Source organism: Pteropus medius, unplaced genomic scaffold (genome assembly GCF_902729225.1).
Source record: "Pteropus medius unplaced genomic scaffold, Ma_sr-lr_union100, whole genome shotgun sequence".
Classification (NCBI taxonomy): Eukaryota; Metazoa; Chordata; class Mammalia; order Chiroptera; family Pteropodidae; genus Pteropus; species Pteropus medius.
This window is the reverse complement of record NW_024347791.1, coordinates 2670933-2689630: the sequence shown is the minus strand read 5'-3', so window position 1 is coordinate 2689630 and position 18698 is coordinate 2670933.

Below are 18698 nucleotides of genomic sequence, written 5' to 3'. Positions count from 1 at the left end.
GTGTGACCCCTGGGGGTGGGGACCTGTACTCCACAGGGGAGGAAGGGTACAGCCCTGTTATCACCGGGAGGCAATAAAGTCATTTCGTGGTAATTAGACTCCTAACCAATTTAAGTCATTTACAGCTCCCAAACAATTACCTGGTGATTCTTATCTCCCCAAGAATCCTGAGATGTTATTTGAAGGGGGTCATAAACTAAAAACCTGCTTGTGGGTGGGGAATAGGGAGAGAAGACAAGAAAGAAAGATGGCCACTCATGGCAATGGGAAAAGAGGAAAAATTTAAAGCTCCATCAGTGTACCTGCTCCCTTCATCAGGCATGGGCAAAGCAGGCCTATTGTGGATTTAGTAGGAGAAAATTTTCTCTCCCTACCAGGTTCCTCTCCAGAATGATGAAATCTTAGAGCTGGAAAGGCTAAAGAAACATCTAGTAAAGTATTTCCCAAATTAGAAACCCTGGACATCTGTGTTTCTGAGATGTTCATAAGTGTGTGATGAGTAATTCTAGGGTGAACTGGCTTGGGAAATTCACAAACTGTGGCTCCTTCACAGAGCATCGCAGAGTCCATCACATCTCAACGTTTCTGGGAAGATCTGCAGGAAAAAAACACCAGGATCTACAGGAAAGTTTAAGTCAGTGAAACCCAGTGTGTCTCGGACTTTGACCACTGAAACTTCTCACCCCCACAGGAAATCTATTAAGAAGCACAACGAACCTCTAGAAAAACGGATCGATTCATCCGAGTTTCCTTCTCAGTTCTGGGCAGAAAAACTGAATGGGTTTTTTGTTCTACGATACCACTGCCCCTAGTTGGGACAGGTATTTGCATCCAGTGGCCTAGACAATCACATGTGCCCTTCCAGTTCTAGAAATCCATGACAGCTCGCCTGACTGAGAAGAATGATATCGCAGAGTCCCTTTCCGTTGACAAATAGCGATGATGATCTTAGGCTCAGGCCTCAGTTTCCTCATCTGACGACTGGAAGCCAAAAGCCTCATTTGCAAAGATGCTGCACGGATAAGTGACTACTTATTTATTTACTAAGCATAGATAGAGTATTATGAGTTATTTTACGCACTTAATAAATATTACTCATTGAAACCTCCTAACAACCTTAGGAGGCAGACACTATTTATATTCTTATTTTATCAATGACAAACAGAGGCACAGAGAGTCTCCTAGCAAGTCTAATACATAGTAGATGCTAAGTATTCCACAGCTCCTGTGTACTTAGATTTAAAAGTTCCTGGGAGATTAAAATAAAATATTTGCTGTGGTCTTTGTGTTCCCTCAACCCCACTTTCAGAGCATCCAATTGGAAGCACCTACATGTCCCTAAAATTCTCAGTAGAAAATTATTCAATTGAATCATGTGGCACTGATATGTAAAACCCACCCCAGGAGCATGAGATAAATAAGAGTCTTTCAATCATCTCTTTCAAAATCCCAATGGCATGTTTTACAGAAATAGAAAAAACAACCCCCAAATTCATACAGAACCAAAAAGGACCTCAAATAGCCAAAGCAATCTTAAGAAAACAGAACAAACCTGGAGGCAACACACTTCCTGATTTCGAGCTATACTACAAAGCTATAGTAATCAAGATAGTATGGTACTGGCATAAGAAGAGACACATAGACCAATGGAATAGAATAGAGAGCCCAGAAATAAACCTATACATATATAGTCAACTATATATGACAAGAGTGCAAAGAATACACAATGGAGAAAAATAGTATCTTCTATAAATGATGCTGGGAAAATTGGATACCCAACGCATAAGAATGAAATCGAACCCTTCTCTTGTACCACTCGCAAAAATCAATTCAAAATGGATTAAAGACTTAAATGTAAGACACGAAACCATAAAACTCCTGGAAGGAAACACAGAGGGAGAACTCCTTGATATTGGTCTTGGCAATAATTTTTCGGATATAACATCAAAAGTACAACTAACAAAAGCAAAAATAAATAAGTGGGATTACAGCAAGCTAAAAGACTTTGTCACAGCAAGGCCAAACCATCAACAAAGTGAAAAGGCAACCTACAGGATGGGATAAAATATTTGCAAACCATGTATCTAATAAAGGGTTACTATCCACAACATATAAGGAATTCTTACAGCTCGATAGCAAAATAATAAGAATAAGAATAAGAACCTGATTAAAAAATGCGCAAAGGACCCCAGTAGACATTTTTCCAAAGAAGGCATACAAATGGTTAACAAGTACATAACAAGATGCTCAAGATCACTTCTCATTAGGGCAATGCGGATTGAAACCACAGTGAGATGTCACCTCATGCCTGTTATGATGACTAGTATCAAAATGACAATATATAGCAAACATCAGCGAGGGTATGGAGAAAAGGGAATCCTTGTGCACAGGTGGTGGGATGTAAATTGATACAGCCATTACGGAAAACAGTATGGAGTTTCCACAAAAAATTAAAAATAGACTACCCTGTGCTCCAGCAATCCTACTACCGGCTACACATTCAAATGAAATGAAATCAGTATCTCAAAGAGATACCTGCACTCCCATGTTCATTGCAGCATTATTCACAGTCGCTAAATATGCAAACAACCTAAAATGTCTATAGATGAATGGAGAAAGAAAACATAATGCACACACAGACACACCGAATGGAATTTTATTCAGCCATAATACAGAAGGAAATCCTGTCATTTGCAAAAAAAAAATGGATGAAACTAGAGCACATTATGCTAAGTAAAATTAGCCAAATGGAGAAAAAATAAATACCAATCGATCGCCCTTATAGGTGGAATCTCAAAAAATTGAACTCATAGAACCAGAGAGTAGAAGCGTGATTACCAGAAGCTGGGGGACGGGAGAAATGGGGAGAGGTTTGTCAGAGAGTACGAACTTTCGATTATAAGACGAATACGTTCTGGAGATCTAATGTACAGCATGGTGACTATATAATATTCTCTTGTCCTCTTGTAATTTGCTAGCAGAGAGATCCTGTAGTCTCATCGAACCAAAAGAATTATAATAGTAGTAATAATAACTGTGTGAAGTGATCGATGGGTTCATTAGTTTGACTATGGTAATCTCAATGCATGTGTATGTCAAACCATCATGTTGTACACCTTAGAGACATACAATTTTTATCTGTGGATTATACCTTGATAAATTTGGGGGCGGGGGGAGATTCTTGAAGTCAAAGAAGAAGGTACCGAGGGCGTTGCATACAGTTAATGGGTCGTACACATCTATAGCGACCTCGAGAGAACTCCTGTTTGCTTAGCCCCCACTCCTCTCGTGGGGGTTCGGACTATAATCTGCACTGTATAGATGACAAAAAATGAAGCGTGAGTAAAAGCTGTGGTCACCACAGTAAGCAGTAGAGCTTAATCCTCCAATGGGCCTTCCTCTGAGTCTGCACCACGCAGATACTCTAGGGGCCCAGGGAAGGGGCGTCTAACATCCAAGAGATCATTTCCTTAGATGGGGGTGGTTCTTGGACCTGGGATATAACACATTCAGGTCATGGGAACCAAACGGTACACTGACACCCTAACCGTGGCTTAACAGAGGGTGAAATAAATATATGTTCCCGTCTGTGTTGAAAAAAAAAAAAGTGATCTGTATTACACAATATATGTTTAACACATTTTTCCATGTTAAAAGTTCTAAAAGGATCCAGAAAGATCTGATAAAGCAAACCAGGATATTATTTAATATCTTTCCATTTAAACTTAACTGTTATCGATTTATTCAAAACACTACCTTTTTTGAGCTCAGACTATTTCCTTATAATATGCCCACATCCCGTAGGCATATGCATCTGTTTTCTCACGAACTCTAACTAAGATGTAGCATTTCCTTCCTTTATGACTGCAGACAACAAACTACAGGCGTGCATTCACAGTACCTAGGACTTTGTCCCCACAGACATTTTCCTCTCTCTTTACGGTTAGCGCAGACATCTCAAAATATTAAATGTGTTAATAAAGAAGCACATGTATATATACCACAGTATCACAAATGTGTTACTATTTTGGTAGCTGAATTTCAATATAATTGGTTTCCTTTATAATCTTCAGTATTTTATTTCACCAATTTACAGGCATTATTCAGAGAAAGGACCCATAGCTTCGCCAGGCTGCCACGGTTTGAAAAGGGTTAAGAACCCCACCCCCTACAGGCTGCCTTCTGTCTCTTCCGGGGGCTTCCACCCTCTAGAGACCACAGAAGCCTTTTGTAACACTGGAGTCCAGCAACTCTCAGCTCTCTGTCCTGCCTTTCCTCTGCTTGTATCATTCATGCTAAAAGAACCTGCCATCGCACTGTGCTTGCAAGCCGCCCGCGGCATTTACCACTGGAACCAATTTTCCCCTGTCGGACCTGCTCTGCCCGTTTACCTTGCCGAAGAGCAAGGAAAGCATCCCCCTCTTCAGCCTTCAGAGGGAGACCTTCTATACCTCAAGTGATGATAAACTGAAATCTTACACCCAAACCAAAGATCCGGCTACATCTGCAGAGTCCCTGGGCAGCAGTGAGCACAGCTCACAAACTCCACTGATGCAAACTGCACTCTGTACACAGGTTACGGTCCCTTCCTAGGCAGCGGGAAACGCCGCCCAAGCACAACTCAAGTGAGTTTAAAACCAGAGTTAAAAGTTGTTCCTTCACATTCGAGGAAGCCTCCCCTTCTTACATCGCTGACCCAGGTCTCTGAACGCACTGCCCTCCGGGGAAGTTTGGTGTGATGCTCCACGACTCGGATGCTCAGAGGGGGCTGGAGAGTCACACGTTTCAGGTCGGCTGTGGGGTCAACCACTTGATAGTTTTGCTCTTTGTGTGATCATCCCACAGCTCATTTTCCAAGGTGTTTCAAAGCCGCCTGGAAAGATGCAGCCCGGGGCACAGAACAGAGGGTCCTGGGCTAGCAATGAAAGATCTGGATTTTATTTGCTCATACTTCATTAAAGATTTTTGCATCCACATTTCTGAGAAAACTTGATTTGTAGTTTCCTTTTTCGTGCTGTCTTTTTAATTCACTTTAATTGGTACATTTCGATCATTACAATTAATATAATTACTGATATATTAGGGCATGAGACTGTGATTTAATTTTTTTCTGTTTGTTCTCTGTATTGTTTCTGTTTTCTTTTTCATATGTGTGGGGCACTTGAACATATTTTAGAATTCCATTTTGATTTCACTATAGAATTTCTTAGTGCCCCTCTGTATTCCTTTTTTATCGCTTGCTCTATATATCTTATCACTGACATCAGTTTCTTCCACACCAACTAATTACCATGAAAACAGAAATAACTAGTATTATCAAAACTAACAATTTTTAACACTTAGTATGTGCTGAGCACCATGCAAATTGCTTTATTTTCATTATCTCGTTTAATTCTTAAAATAACTCAATGAATGCTAGATAAAATGATTCAGACAGAAAGACAAATGCTTTATGATCTCACTTAGATGTGGAATATTTAAAAAGGCACATCAGAGAAACAGAAAGTAGCATGGTGTTTGCCAGGGGATGGGGGGTGGTGGGCGGGGAATGGAGAGATAGATGTTGGTCAAAGGGCACAAACTTCCTGTTATAAGGTGAGTAAGTTCTGGGGATCTAATGTACAGCACAGAGACTATAGGTATTATGTACGTGGAAGTTGCAAAGAGAGTGGATCTTAAATGTTCTCGCCAAAAAAAGTGGTAATCATGTGAGGTGATAGAGGTGGTAACTAAGCTTTTTGTGGTAATCAGTTTGATACATACACATGTATCTAGTCGTCACCTTAAGTTTACATAATGTTTACGTAATGTTATATGCCGCAGGGGGAAGACAGGAATGAAATAACCTCACGAGCGGACCTCTATCTTCTCCATTGCGCGTGCAAAGGGTCCGAGGCTCCATGAGTTGGTGAAGTAAGTACACGTGGTTACAGAGCGAGCATGAGAGAAATGCACGGTAGGGGTTGAACCTGAATCTTTCCGCCTCCATCACCCTGTGTTCAGGTGAAATTCCATACTTCTCCTGAACATAACTTGGACTAATTCACAAACTATTATGGGACACTTACAATATGCTAGGAGTTGGAGATTTGTTTAAATCCCCAAATTTACAAAGATCACAGTCAAAATCAGATAAAGATTTTACAGGTGCTTAAAGCATTAAAAGGGAGCGGACGGGAAGGGGACTAACACGTGTCAGATGTGCCCCGTGAGCCAGGCTCTGCACGCACCGCCTCCCACGTTCCGTCTCCCCCGGTCCTCCCCATGGCCTGATGGGATTGCCCTTGTGGTCTTCACTTGACAGAAGAGGAGACGTATTCTTAGCTGAAAGAGCATGCCTGGGGTCAAAAGACAGTAAATGGTGAAGCCAGGTCTGGACCCAGGACCACCTGTCTCCAAAGCCCTGGCTCTTGCCGATGTATTCTACATTTTCCTTAGTCCAAGAGATAAAGAAAGTAGAGGACAGGCCTCACGCCAATGGTCTCTGAGGGTTTAAACCCAACAAGTGTGACGCGTTAAGTGCCCAGACCCTGGAAGTCTTAGGCTTGTGTCCCAGCTGTACCACCACCCCCTAGCTATGCAAGCTTCTACGAGCCCCAATATCCTCATCTATAAAACGGGGTTGATGAGAAAACTGTTGGCTCAATAAGGCATGTACAAGGCAACTCAGCATAGTCCCTGGCGCACAGCTAGTGTCCTGTTACTGGTGCTGAGAGTCATTATGCTCAGTTCCAGTGTGCCTGGTTACTGTACAGCACTCTGAGATTAGAGGGTGTGACATATGGCCTTTGGGAAATGCAGCATCTCACTGGGGAAAAAGGCAATGAAACAGTTAAATCCCAAAGTAAGAGCATAACAGTGTGGCCAAGTTAATTCTGCCAAAGGAGTTCAGTAAAGGATGAGAGATGAGTGGATGCTTTGAGGGGTCTGAAAAGGTTTCACCAAGGTGGGGTAGAGTCCTAACTTCTGGGAAGGAAAGAAAGAAAGAGACTGAGACAGAGAGAGAGAGAGAGAGGTCTGGCTTTCCAGGAGAAGGATCAGCATGAACAAAATCCCCGAGGCAGGAAGAGAGGGCTGCGGAGAAAGCAGCAGCTGACCTTGATGGCACAGAAAGTTGGGCCGCACTCACGTAAAATCCCAGGAATTCTGATTCTCCAGGCTTGGGTCCTTCCTTAAAGTTTTCATAACTATGTAATCAAGCCCAGGACAAATTTGTTTCTTATCCAGGATGTGATGATCTCTGAAACTGCATGACGGCCCTAAAGCAAAGTGCAGATTCGACTTTCAGATGACCCTCAGGAGTGAGATGTTCATTCACTCAGCAGTGTTCGCTGATCCCCTGCCACGAGCCGGAAGCCACAGTGGTGCTGAGTATCCAGCACATGAGCCGGATGTGGCCACCGTGCTCTCCAAGCTTGCTTTCTAAGACAGGAGCCAGAGCATAAACAACTGCCCACACACTTCCACGAATTCCTCAACTGTGCTCGGCGCTGTGAGCATACAGGTGAATGTGTGATGCAAGAGACGAGCTGCCCTGGGGGCTCAGGGCAAAACCAGGGCAGATGTCACAGAGGGAGCCGACCTGCACCCTAAGGTAGCTGAATGCCTGTACAGGAGCAAGGGGAGGACTGCAGGACACTCCTCCTACCTCCCCGGATCATCGTCTCTCGTAGCAACCAGTAACAGAAACCATGACAGGGATTATTTGACAGATTACAAATGCAGAGACTCTTAGGGATGACAGGGTGTTGGAGAGGAGGGCTCACAGGCCCAGGAGCTTCTGAGAGGGTCTGGGTTTCAATGTGAGGCGGGCCACCAACTTCAGCAGGTCATCCAAAAGCAGCTTGGAAATGCCTGCCCGGAGGTGAGCATTCTCCTAGATCCAGGTTTCTAGAGTACGTTCTGTTGAACATAGTTACCCCACAGTATCTGAATAAGGGCTCTATTTAAAAACAAAACAAAGTTTTTTGGTTATTTTATTATTATTATTATTTGCAGCCCTTCTCAGAGCCTTGAATTTGCTGATATACACATACCCTTCTAACATGGGCCATGGGATGTAGCACTTTCCAACCTTATTTGACTAAGAACATTTTTTCTAGGGACTCATGTTAATATTTTCTCCCACACAATTAGGAAAACACCCACCTGGTATTAACCTCTCTGGCTGGACAAGTCAATGAGCCTTGACAAAGAGCCTTATTTTCAAACTGGAAGGTACACTAGGTGTGATCTACTCAGCCTCTTCTGACAAATGGATTTCCTCCATTCCATTCCTGACAAGTGATCCCTCAGTCCATTCTTGAATGCCTCTGCTCACAAGGCACTCATTACCTGCAGGGTAGCCCATCCCCATAGTTGGAGGTGAGATTCCATCCAAAACCCTTCTTTAGGCTGAGCTGAACTTCATCTCCCTGACCCACTCATCTGTTGATAAGAGTAATAATAATAGTTACCATATTTCGAACATCTACTATGTGCCAGGCTCTCTGCTAAGTATTTTCCATACATGATCGTAACGAAATCTCTCAAGCACGTGGACAGCATGTGCCTCTTTTACAGCCAAGGAAGCCACTTTGGGAGAAGTTACATTACTTTTCCACACTCATCTAGTTGGCAAGAAGCAGATCGAGAACTCAAACCCCGAAGGTTTGACCCAAAGGCCAAGGGCTGCAGCGTACCGAACCACGGCACCACCCTGCCCTCCTCACCGAGCTCTGCCCTCAGGGCCCCCTAGGATAATCACACTCACATCTGCGGGCCCTTCCCACACACCAGGCTCCATTCTGACGGACACACACATCTAGTCCTGACAGCAGCCTGTAAGGAAGGGTCTATAACTATCGCAGTGCACAGGTGAGACATTGAGCAATAAGCTGCCCAGAGCTGCACAGACACCAGGTAGCACATGGGAACCTGGAGCCCAGGCCATCTGGCTCCAGAGCCCCACATGCCGGCCACCATTCCTCGTGCCCCCGTGTCTCAGGCCCCTTCCTGCACACCGGCTGAAGGGACGATGTCTTCATGAGTCTCATCTTCCCCAGCCCCGCGGGTGTTCCCTCTCAGTGCGGCGTCTCCAGACTCCTCCTCCCACTTGCCATTCTTACGCAGGCCCATCCGGGGATTCTGGGCAAACGCCCAGGCTGCCCCAGAGAAGAAAAAGGTCAAGAAACCAGAAATGACGACAGAATAAGAACAAGAATACAAATAACTGTCAAATGGGGGCTTGCTGGGCCCAGGTCTTTCAGGGGAATTATGGCCTCGAATCCACAGGCAGCTGCCAGCATCTGGAAGAAACTCCAGGACATGTAAGTTGCATTAACAAGAGAATCCTCACTGTTCTCATTTACAGATAAAGAAAAGGATGCTCAGAGGCCTTGAGACAGGCTCAGAACCACATGGCTAAGGACAAGTTCAGAATTCGAGCCCAGGTCCTGCTCGCTCCGTGGTGTTTGCCCTCTCTCCCACCCCATACTGCAACCCCCAAAGAGATGGCTCCTCCTCATTGCAGCTGTGTCTTGGAGCCCTTCACCGGCCTCGAGCCAGGCCCTCCGTGAAAGGCAGGTCCCCAAGGGCCCTCCGGGACGAGGAGCGTCCGGAGTTTGGAGGGGGTGGGAGGAAGGGGAGAGAATCCAGCAGCCGGAGCGCCAGGCTGCACGCAGCCAGCGCTGGCATGCCACCAACGCTTCTTTTACAACAGGAAAACTCTCTCAAATGACTCACTCGAGGAGGTGTCCGTAAAGAGCTCTGCAAAACTCTTCGTTTCTGGGCATGACGAGTGGATAAAGCCAACGTGAGCCTGCTGGGCCTACAACCCAAATAGGGGACAATCTCAGGCACAGCACTTGAGGTGAGGAATTAGAGTACAGGCTGGGGTCCAGAGCAACCTCCCCCCAAAATGTGCTCCGCTGGCCCTGGCCTGTGTGTCCTGTGCAGGGGGGCACTGAGGGCTCTGCGCCCGACAGAGAAGCCAGGAGGCAGCAGGCCAGGATCTGAGTTCCAATCTGCCAGTGCTGGCCAAGGGAACGTCAGCAATCCCTCTGAAACGGACAGTGGTGATTCCCTTATGCATTCATTCATTCATCCATTCATTCATTCATTCACTCAGCATTACTGACACAAATACTTACTATGAGGACTGAGGAAACAAACAAAGTTGGAATCTGCTTCACCAACCGCAGTGTTTCACACACGGTGGGGCAGCTGTTGAGACTGGCAGAGCACGTCCGCCACCATTTCCCCGTCTCCGGCGTGACCCCTGGGTGAGAACAGTACTGCACTAACCACTTTGTACCCTGGCCCTGGCCCTGGTCCTTTGGGCTACTCACTGACCCTCAGCTTCCTCACCTGCAAAATGAAGGGTGGGCAGTGGATTCAAACACCGATCCTAGCCTCAGATCCCCCGGCCATCAGGGCAGGGGTTGCAAATATTTTCTAAGTAAACTGCCAGATAATAAATAACGTAGGCTTCACAGGCCTTATGGTCTCTGTAGCAACCACTTAACTGCCATGGTAGCTCAAAAGCAGCCGGAGACATTATGTAAATGAGTAGGCGTGGCTGTGTGCCAATAAAACTTTATTTACAAAAACAGACAGTGGGACAGATTTCTCCCACAGGCCATATTTTGCTAACCCCTGCCCTAAAGGGTCCCAAAAGTACTGCTGGACTCTTGTGGTGATGAATAAGATCTGAACACTAAGGTTTCTGTGGCTGGCCACCTTGTCCACTCCACCAAATCTGTGTTGTCATTGACCCTCGATTCTGTCTTTTAAAACTTGAGTGACCCCAATTAGGACATGCAACAAGCACCTTCCTTCTTCAGAATCTGGGAAAGTCCCCCCACCTTTTCAGGCCTCATTCTTCCACCTATAAAGGTACTCGCTGACAGCCTCCTGTAAGACAGGCTCAGCAGCCAGCGGGCTGTCCAGATGCAACAGCCTCAGAACATGGGTACCAAAATCTGCCTCCTCTGAAGGTAGAAACCGAGACTCGGAGAGGTTAAGAAACTTGCCTAAGGACACAGAGCTAGGAAGTATCCAGATGGAACTAGAACCCAGTTCTTTGGGTTCCTGCCTCTACTGCTCACGTTTCCCAGGGGATGATTCCAAGGCCCCCGTCGGGCCTCCCTTTCTGAGTCCTGGGAAGGTGACGGGCCCCACAAAAGAGAAGGGAACCGCAGGGAGCTTCGTTCATTACCCAACCGTGTGCCAGGCAATGATCTCATTACAGGAAGTGTTGTCCTCCCTAGAAGCCGAGGAGGAATCAGGCCCAGAGAGGTAACAGGACTTGCCCTAGGTCACACAGCCAGCAAGTGAAAATCAGGGCGTGAACCTAGGCCTGTCACACCCCACAGGGCAGGGCTTGGTTGACTTCTCTGGACATGCTGTGCTCTCGCTTTACATGTTCAAAGTAGGGCAGAAGCCAGAGAAGACATTCTACCTTGGTGGCATACAGCCGAACCCAAGATGGTGGCACCCCACCCCCACTGCCTGTCTTGGGGGTGGGCACCACCAAGCCCACAGATGCTCATCAGTCTGAGCTGAGTGCCATCAACAACGGCCTCCCTCGTTCAGACCTCAAGAAGCCTCTGCAGCTGGCACGCCAGCTGGTTTCGGCACCCAGGGAGGGTTATCAGCTGCCAGGAAATGCCAGGAGGTCTTGAACTTCTGAACTCTTGCTTGCCTCTACCTGAACCCAACGAAATAGCCTCTTTGCGGTTATTACTTTATAGCCTTGATCATAAATTCTTCCCTGATCCCACTTTATGGCTGCAGGATAAAAACATGTGCCTGGGGTGCAGCTCTGGTGGAAAGCACCCAAAGGGCTTATAAAGTGGGACTGTCATGGCCCGGAGGAGGGGCGAGCTCAGCAGGCCTGAGGAAGAGCATCCCAGGGCTCCCTCTGGCAGGGCCTCTCCAGGGTCCCGGGGAGGCCACACCGACTGGACCGTGCCCCAGCACGGAAAGGCACTGCAGAGCCCCGGGCCAAGCAGCGGTCCCAACCCCATTCTGAGGGCTGCAGCCTCGCCAGGCACATTGCCGGCCATTTGTCCACTGCATCCTTTGGACAGCATTTTATGATTAACTTCCTTTTACAGGAGAGAATGATGAGGCCCAGACAGGTGGCATGTCCAAGGCCACACACACAGCCCGGCCAGGACCAGAACTCAGGACCCGAGCTCCGTCACCATACACCCTTTTACTAAGCCTGCACATCTGCGAGGCAGCATGTTTCAGCAGAACTGGTTCAGCCTCATGGGCTCCTCGGCCATCCCGGGAAAGAAAGTATCTCCTCCCGCCCACTTTGCGGACACACTCTTTGACCACACAGATGTTTACGAAGCACCCCTCTGCACCCTCTGTTAACGGAGGACATGTAAGCCTCATGCCTGCCATGATCTTCCACGTGGAGGGGCTTGGATTAGCACCCACTCCCGGCCCCACTGCCCGCCACACCTAGGGACTGAGTTTGGAAGGAGAAGCGGGACCAGGTAGCCTTGCCCCTTGCGCTCCCCAGTCTCTTGAAAGCCACATGTTCACAGGCAGCAGGGGCCCCCTTGCTCCTCCATAGGGGGGTCCCTGTCTGTGGAGGGACATAGGGCAGTGTACAGAGCCCATGAGGCTGAACCAGTTCTGCTGGTTCAGCCTCATGGGCTGCCAGACTCTGGCCTCAGATAGAAGCCACGTTCTCCAAGCTCAGCTCCATCAGTTATAAAGATGCTGTTTTGGCCCAATCTGCCTTCCTTCTTTGTCTGACTTCAAGGTACAGGTGAAAGCTGGGAGGTGACAAATGCCAGTGTGTTTGGGGGACAGTAGGGCCCAACAGGAGCAAAAAACCCCTCCCTCACCCCAAGGATTGTCCCTCCCTGTGCCTCTTTTTGCCATAATTTCTACAAGTCCTCGGTTATGGAGTGTTTGAAGACCCGGACTGGCAACATAACCAAAACCGACTGGAAGGAAGTGACCCAGGGGAGAACAAAGCCATGGGGGTGGGGACCGATGAGCAGCTGAGAGAGAGAACGGTGAGGCCCACGTTCAAGGCTGCAGCGGTGGAGATGGGAGCAGCGAGGAAAGAGCCCTGGCCTCGACTCGGGAGATCTGGTTCTCGCCTCCACTCCAAGCCTGACTGGCTGGCCGGCTTCATCACCCTCCCTACCCCTCCTCTCTCTGGGCCTTGGTTTCCATGCTCATCTGTGAAATAGGTGGAGACAGCGCACTGAACCGGAAGGCCTTGGAAGACTGTTCCAGTGATAAGATCGAGATTCTGCACCTTTTCCTCCCGCCCATGATTCTCAGCCTGGGCTGCACCTTAGAGCCTCCTGGGGGAGCTTTCATAAACACCGAGGCCTGGGTCTTCTGACTGCTGCGCTATAATGATGCCCGACTTCCAACTGGGAAACCTGACCTTGAACCAGGAACAGCAGGACAGAAGCTGGAAGGCTATGGAGCGGCAATGCTAGAAGAATTCCACATGCAAGGAAGAAAGAAAATGGTGGGTCCCAAATCCTGGGTCCCCAATCCTGCTTCCCAGCTCACCAGAAAAGCTAGACACCTCACAATCCTGAATGCTATGTCTGTGAAATGGGCACAGGCACACCTCCTGCATAAGATTATTGTGGGGATGGCATTAAAGGGCCCTGCGTGGCATATAGCAAGCATTCAGAAATGTAAGCTATTATTACTAAGGACACACTGTGCACACGTCATTTCCAGGGCAGGTGGGAGAGCGCCCCCGTGAAGCATGTGGGTTCGGGAGCAGGTACGCCTGGGTCCAAAGCCTGCTTCGCTCACCTGCTAGCTGAGCGTCCTTGGGTGAATCAACGCCCTCCCTCCCACACTATGGAAAACTGATGGTAATGTCATCCTAGGGGTGTTCTGAGGGTTGAATCAAGTAGTAACATGGCATGAAGTGACAGCAGGTTTTCAGCACATGATTATTTTCCATCTCCTTTTCTCCAGCAGTGGGTCCCAGGGCGCTGGCTGTGTAGATCTGGGTTTCATCCCACCCAGGCCAAGGATGGGTGCTGGATGGCCTAAGCTCAGTGCGGGGTCTGCCTGTGGCTGGGCCTAAGCCCTTATTTTTTCGCACTGCCTACTGCAAGAGTTGAGAAAAGGGATGTGAAAGTACTTTGTAGACTTCGAAATTAATTTTCTGGGGCACAGACCAAAATGAGAGAAGACACTGGAGTACCCAGACCCACTGGGGAATCCAACCTGTGGCTTTGGCCCCAGCACAAGTGAGTGAACTGAGCCTAGATCACAAACCTTCACACTAGATTTGACATCAAAAACTTCCTCCTCCATAGAAAATTATAAGACGTTGAAGACAAAAATTGGAGAAGATGCAAATAAATAGAAGCATATACCATGCTCATAGGTAGGAAGAATTAACATGGTTAAAATGTTCATACTACCTAAAGCAATCTATAGATTCAATAAAATCCCTATCAAAATACCAATGACATTTTTCATGGAACAAAACAAATAATCCTAAAATTTATATGGAACCATAAAAGACCCAGAATAGCCAAAACAATATTGAGAAAGAGGAACAAAGAGATATCAAACTACACTATAAAATTATAATAATCAAAACAGCATGGTACTGGCATGAAAATGGACACATAGATCAACGGAACAGAATAGAGAGCCTAGAAATAAATCCATGCTTACATGGTCAATTAATCTATGACAAAAAAGGCAAGAATATACAGTGGGGTAAAGACAGTCTGTTCAATAAATGGTGCTGGGAAAACAGAACAGATATGCGAAAAATAAAATAAAACTAGACCACCTTCTAACACCACATATAGGAATAAACTCAAAATGAATTAAAGACTTAATATAAGACCAAAAACCATAAAACTCCTAGAGTAAAACATAGGCAGTAAACTCACATCGCTCTTAGTTTTATATATATACATATATATAAAGAGAGAGAGAGAGAGAGGAAGAGAGAGAGATTGATATATATATTGATATATGTATTGATATATATTGACATATCTCCTCGGGCAAGAGGAAAAAATTAAATAAACAAATGGGACTACATCAAACTAAAATATTTTTGCACAGCAAAGGAAACCATCAACAAAACTAAAAGACAACCTACCAATAGAAGATATTCACCAATAATACACTGAAAATGGGGTTAATATTCAAAATTTATAAAGAACTCTATAACTCAACACCCCCCCCCAAAAAAAAGTCCAATTAAAAATGGGAAGAGGACCTGAACAGGCGTTTCTCCAAAGAAGACAAATAGATGGCCAATAGACATAAGAAAAATGATCACCATCACAAATTATCAGAGAAATGCAAATTAAAACCACAATGAGATGTCATCTCACACCTGTCATAATGGCATCATTAATAAATCAATAAACAAGTATTGGCAAGAATGTGGGGGAAAGGGCACCCTTGTGCACTGTCAGTGGGATTGTAAATTAGTACAACCACTATGGAAAATCATATGGCGATTCCTCAAAAAATTGAAACTAGACCTATCTTATGATCCAGCAATTCTACTTCTGGGTATTTATCCAAGGAAATATAAAATACTAATTCTAAAAGATATATGCATCCCCATGTTCATTGCAGCATTAGTTATAATAGCTCAGATAAGAAAGCAACCTAAATGTTTATCAATAGATGATTGGATAAAGAAGATATGGTATGTATGTGTATACACACACACACACACATACACACACACAATGGAATATTGCTTGGCCATAGAAAAGAATGGAATCTTACCATTTGTGACAAAATGGATGGACCTAGAGGGTATTATTCGAAGTGAAATAAGTCAGACAGAGGAAGACAAATACCATATGATTTCACTTATATGAGGAATCTAAAGAATAAAATAAACCAACGAACAAAACAGAAACAGACTCAGAGGTACAGAGAATAAACATATGGTTGCCAGATGGGAGAGGTGTTGGGGGTCTGGGTGAAAAAGGTGAAGGGATTAAGAAATACAAATTGGTAGTTACGAAACAGTCATAGATGTAAAGTACAGCATAGGGAATGTAGTCAATAGTATTGAAATACTATGCAATAGGTATGGTGCCAGGTATGTACTAATATTGTGAGAACAATGTATGGTGCCAGCTGGGTATAGACTAGTCAAGAGGATTTCGTAAGTTATATGAATGTCTAACCACTACGCTGTACACCTGAAACTAATATAATACCGAACGTCAACTGCAATTGAAAAAAATAAAAATTTTTTTAAAAACTTCCTCTTCGAGATGTGGTATATGTATATATACAACGGAATACTACTCAGCCATTGGGAAAGATGAGATGCCGTAACAACGTGGATGGATCTCGAGAACAATCCTAAGCAAAATGTGGGATGTAAAACCGAAAGCAACAAATGAACAAACAGGACACACAAACAAACAAAAACGCATAGACACAGACAACAGTTTAGTGGTTACTGGAGGGGAAGGGTGGAGGGGAAGGTGGGTGAGGATAAAGGGGGTCAAATATATGGTGGCGGAAGGAGACTTGACTTTAGGTGGTGAACACACAATGCAATGAATAGATGATGTATTATTGAATTGTACACTTGAAATCTATATAATTTTATTAACCAATGTCAAATCGAGTTAATAAAATTTTTTAAATAAATTAATTTAAAATAAAACTTCCTCTTCAAGGTAGAGCTCCCCTTTCTGTCTTTCTCAGGGTCCAGGGGGAGAAAGACAATGGCCTTGGAAGCAGACAGACCCACATTGCGTCCTGGCCCCACTACGTGTAAGTGATGCCCTTCTCCTCACGGGCCTCAGGTTCCCCCATCCACAAGAAGAGAACAAGTCTCTAGTGCAGAAGTTTGTTTTAAGGATCCAATGAGAGCATGTCTGTGCAAAACCTTCCAGAAATCCTGAGATAAGGCTCTCTCCTCTTACCAGCTATGGGGCCTTGGAGAAATTACTTCATCTCTCAGAATCTCAGTTTCTCAATCTGTAAAGCAGGTATAATGATATTTACCTCGTGGGTGTTGTTAAAATGAAATGAAATTATGTAACTAAATACTTAGTTCATTGCCTGGCACATAGTATGTGCTCAATTCACAGTAAGTAGTAGTATTGTCACCGTGATTTCTTCCATGTAACCTTTTTCTCTCTCCCCCTTCCCTGGAGGGCAAGATTGGCCATCCCCTCTCCTTGGGAGAAAGCAACTTTTGGTGCAGAGGCCCCAAGGCCTGCAAGGGGGCTTAGCCTTCCAGAACCCCCTGGGGAAGAGCACCCAGCACCTGCGAATAAAGACATTATGAGACACAAAGGAACTTGTGCCTTAGACTGACTCATGGTCCAGCCTGGCTGGACCTAAGTACCTCCACATGGCACTGTTTTCATCTTTCCTCGCAAATCAATAACTGCTTACCTTGGAAGAGCTCTAATTAGTTAATGCCTGCTGAGTGCTCTGCTGATAAACTAGCCTGCTATTAATGCTAAGTGACTGGCTTGCGGTTGCTATTTTTATCATAATTATCATTGTTTTGAAATCCTCGTTTCCTGAGCCACACAGCCAGCTTTATAAAAAAGACATGGGACTTGAGCCCCCTTCCAGAAACCTCGGGCAAAGGGCCCTTCCAGCCGGGCCGGCTCACTCCTCTGTCCCCTACGACTTTGTACCTTCCACATAACACCACTGAAAAGAGGCTTCCTGCAGTATCGGAAAACCGCCACCAAATTTGGTCTCTGGCTTCCAGGGCCATAAAGAGAGTCACCCGGCTCTCTGACCCTGGCCGTGAGGACTGCCCTTCTTAAACCAGCCACCAGAGGGAGGAGCAGAAGAGAACACCAATTGAGTGCTGACGATGGTGCAAAGCGCTTACTGCTAGGACCTCATCAGGCCCTCAGAGCACCCTCGGGTGCCAACTGGGCCCTGCTTTCCCAGTGAAGTAACTGGAGCTCAGCGAGGTTAGGACACTCGTTCAGGACACAGCGTTGCCACGTAGGGAAACGCTGGATGGATCTAAAGGCTGGTCTGTCGTTCTGGCTCCCATAAGCCCCTGGGGCACCTTCTCTGGCCTTGGCCAACTATTCTCGCTCTTTCTACGTCCTTGTCATATGCTCCAGGATCCCAGTTTTGCTCTTTTCAGATTTCCTCCACCTACCCCAACCTTTGGGCTGCTGGCCAGCTGGTGGGGCAGGATGGGGCCGCGGGGCACGGTCTCGTCGTGCCAAGGAAAACCCCATAGACTTTTGTGAGCGTTACTCCAGGGAAGAGAAGGCAAACACAAATATCAGAGATAACTCCTTCCTGGAGGAAAACCCATATCCGGGCTGTGTGGCCAAGTGGTTCAGAATCAGCGCAGGAGGAGCAGAGAGGCCTGGGTTCGAATCCCTCACATGCCTCTTATTAGCTGTGTGACCTTGGGCAGCTCGTGGAAGCTGCAGTCTTCTCTGTGAAATGGCCCTCCTGGTCATACCTGCCTGCCGGGGTTGTTTGAAGGATTAAGAGAAAACCTCCGTTAAGGCTAACATGCTAGCTGGTGCAAAGTGGTTCTTCTCATGGTTGGCAGGACTTAACTGCTAACATACGACAAGCAACTGCCACGTGTGGGGTGCTGTTCTCGGAAACCATCTTGCTTTATTTCGTCACCCTGTGTACATCCACTTTACATTTGGGGATCCTCGTGTCACCTCAACTTCATAGACAGGAGAAACCCTGAGGCTGAG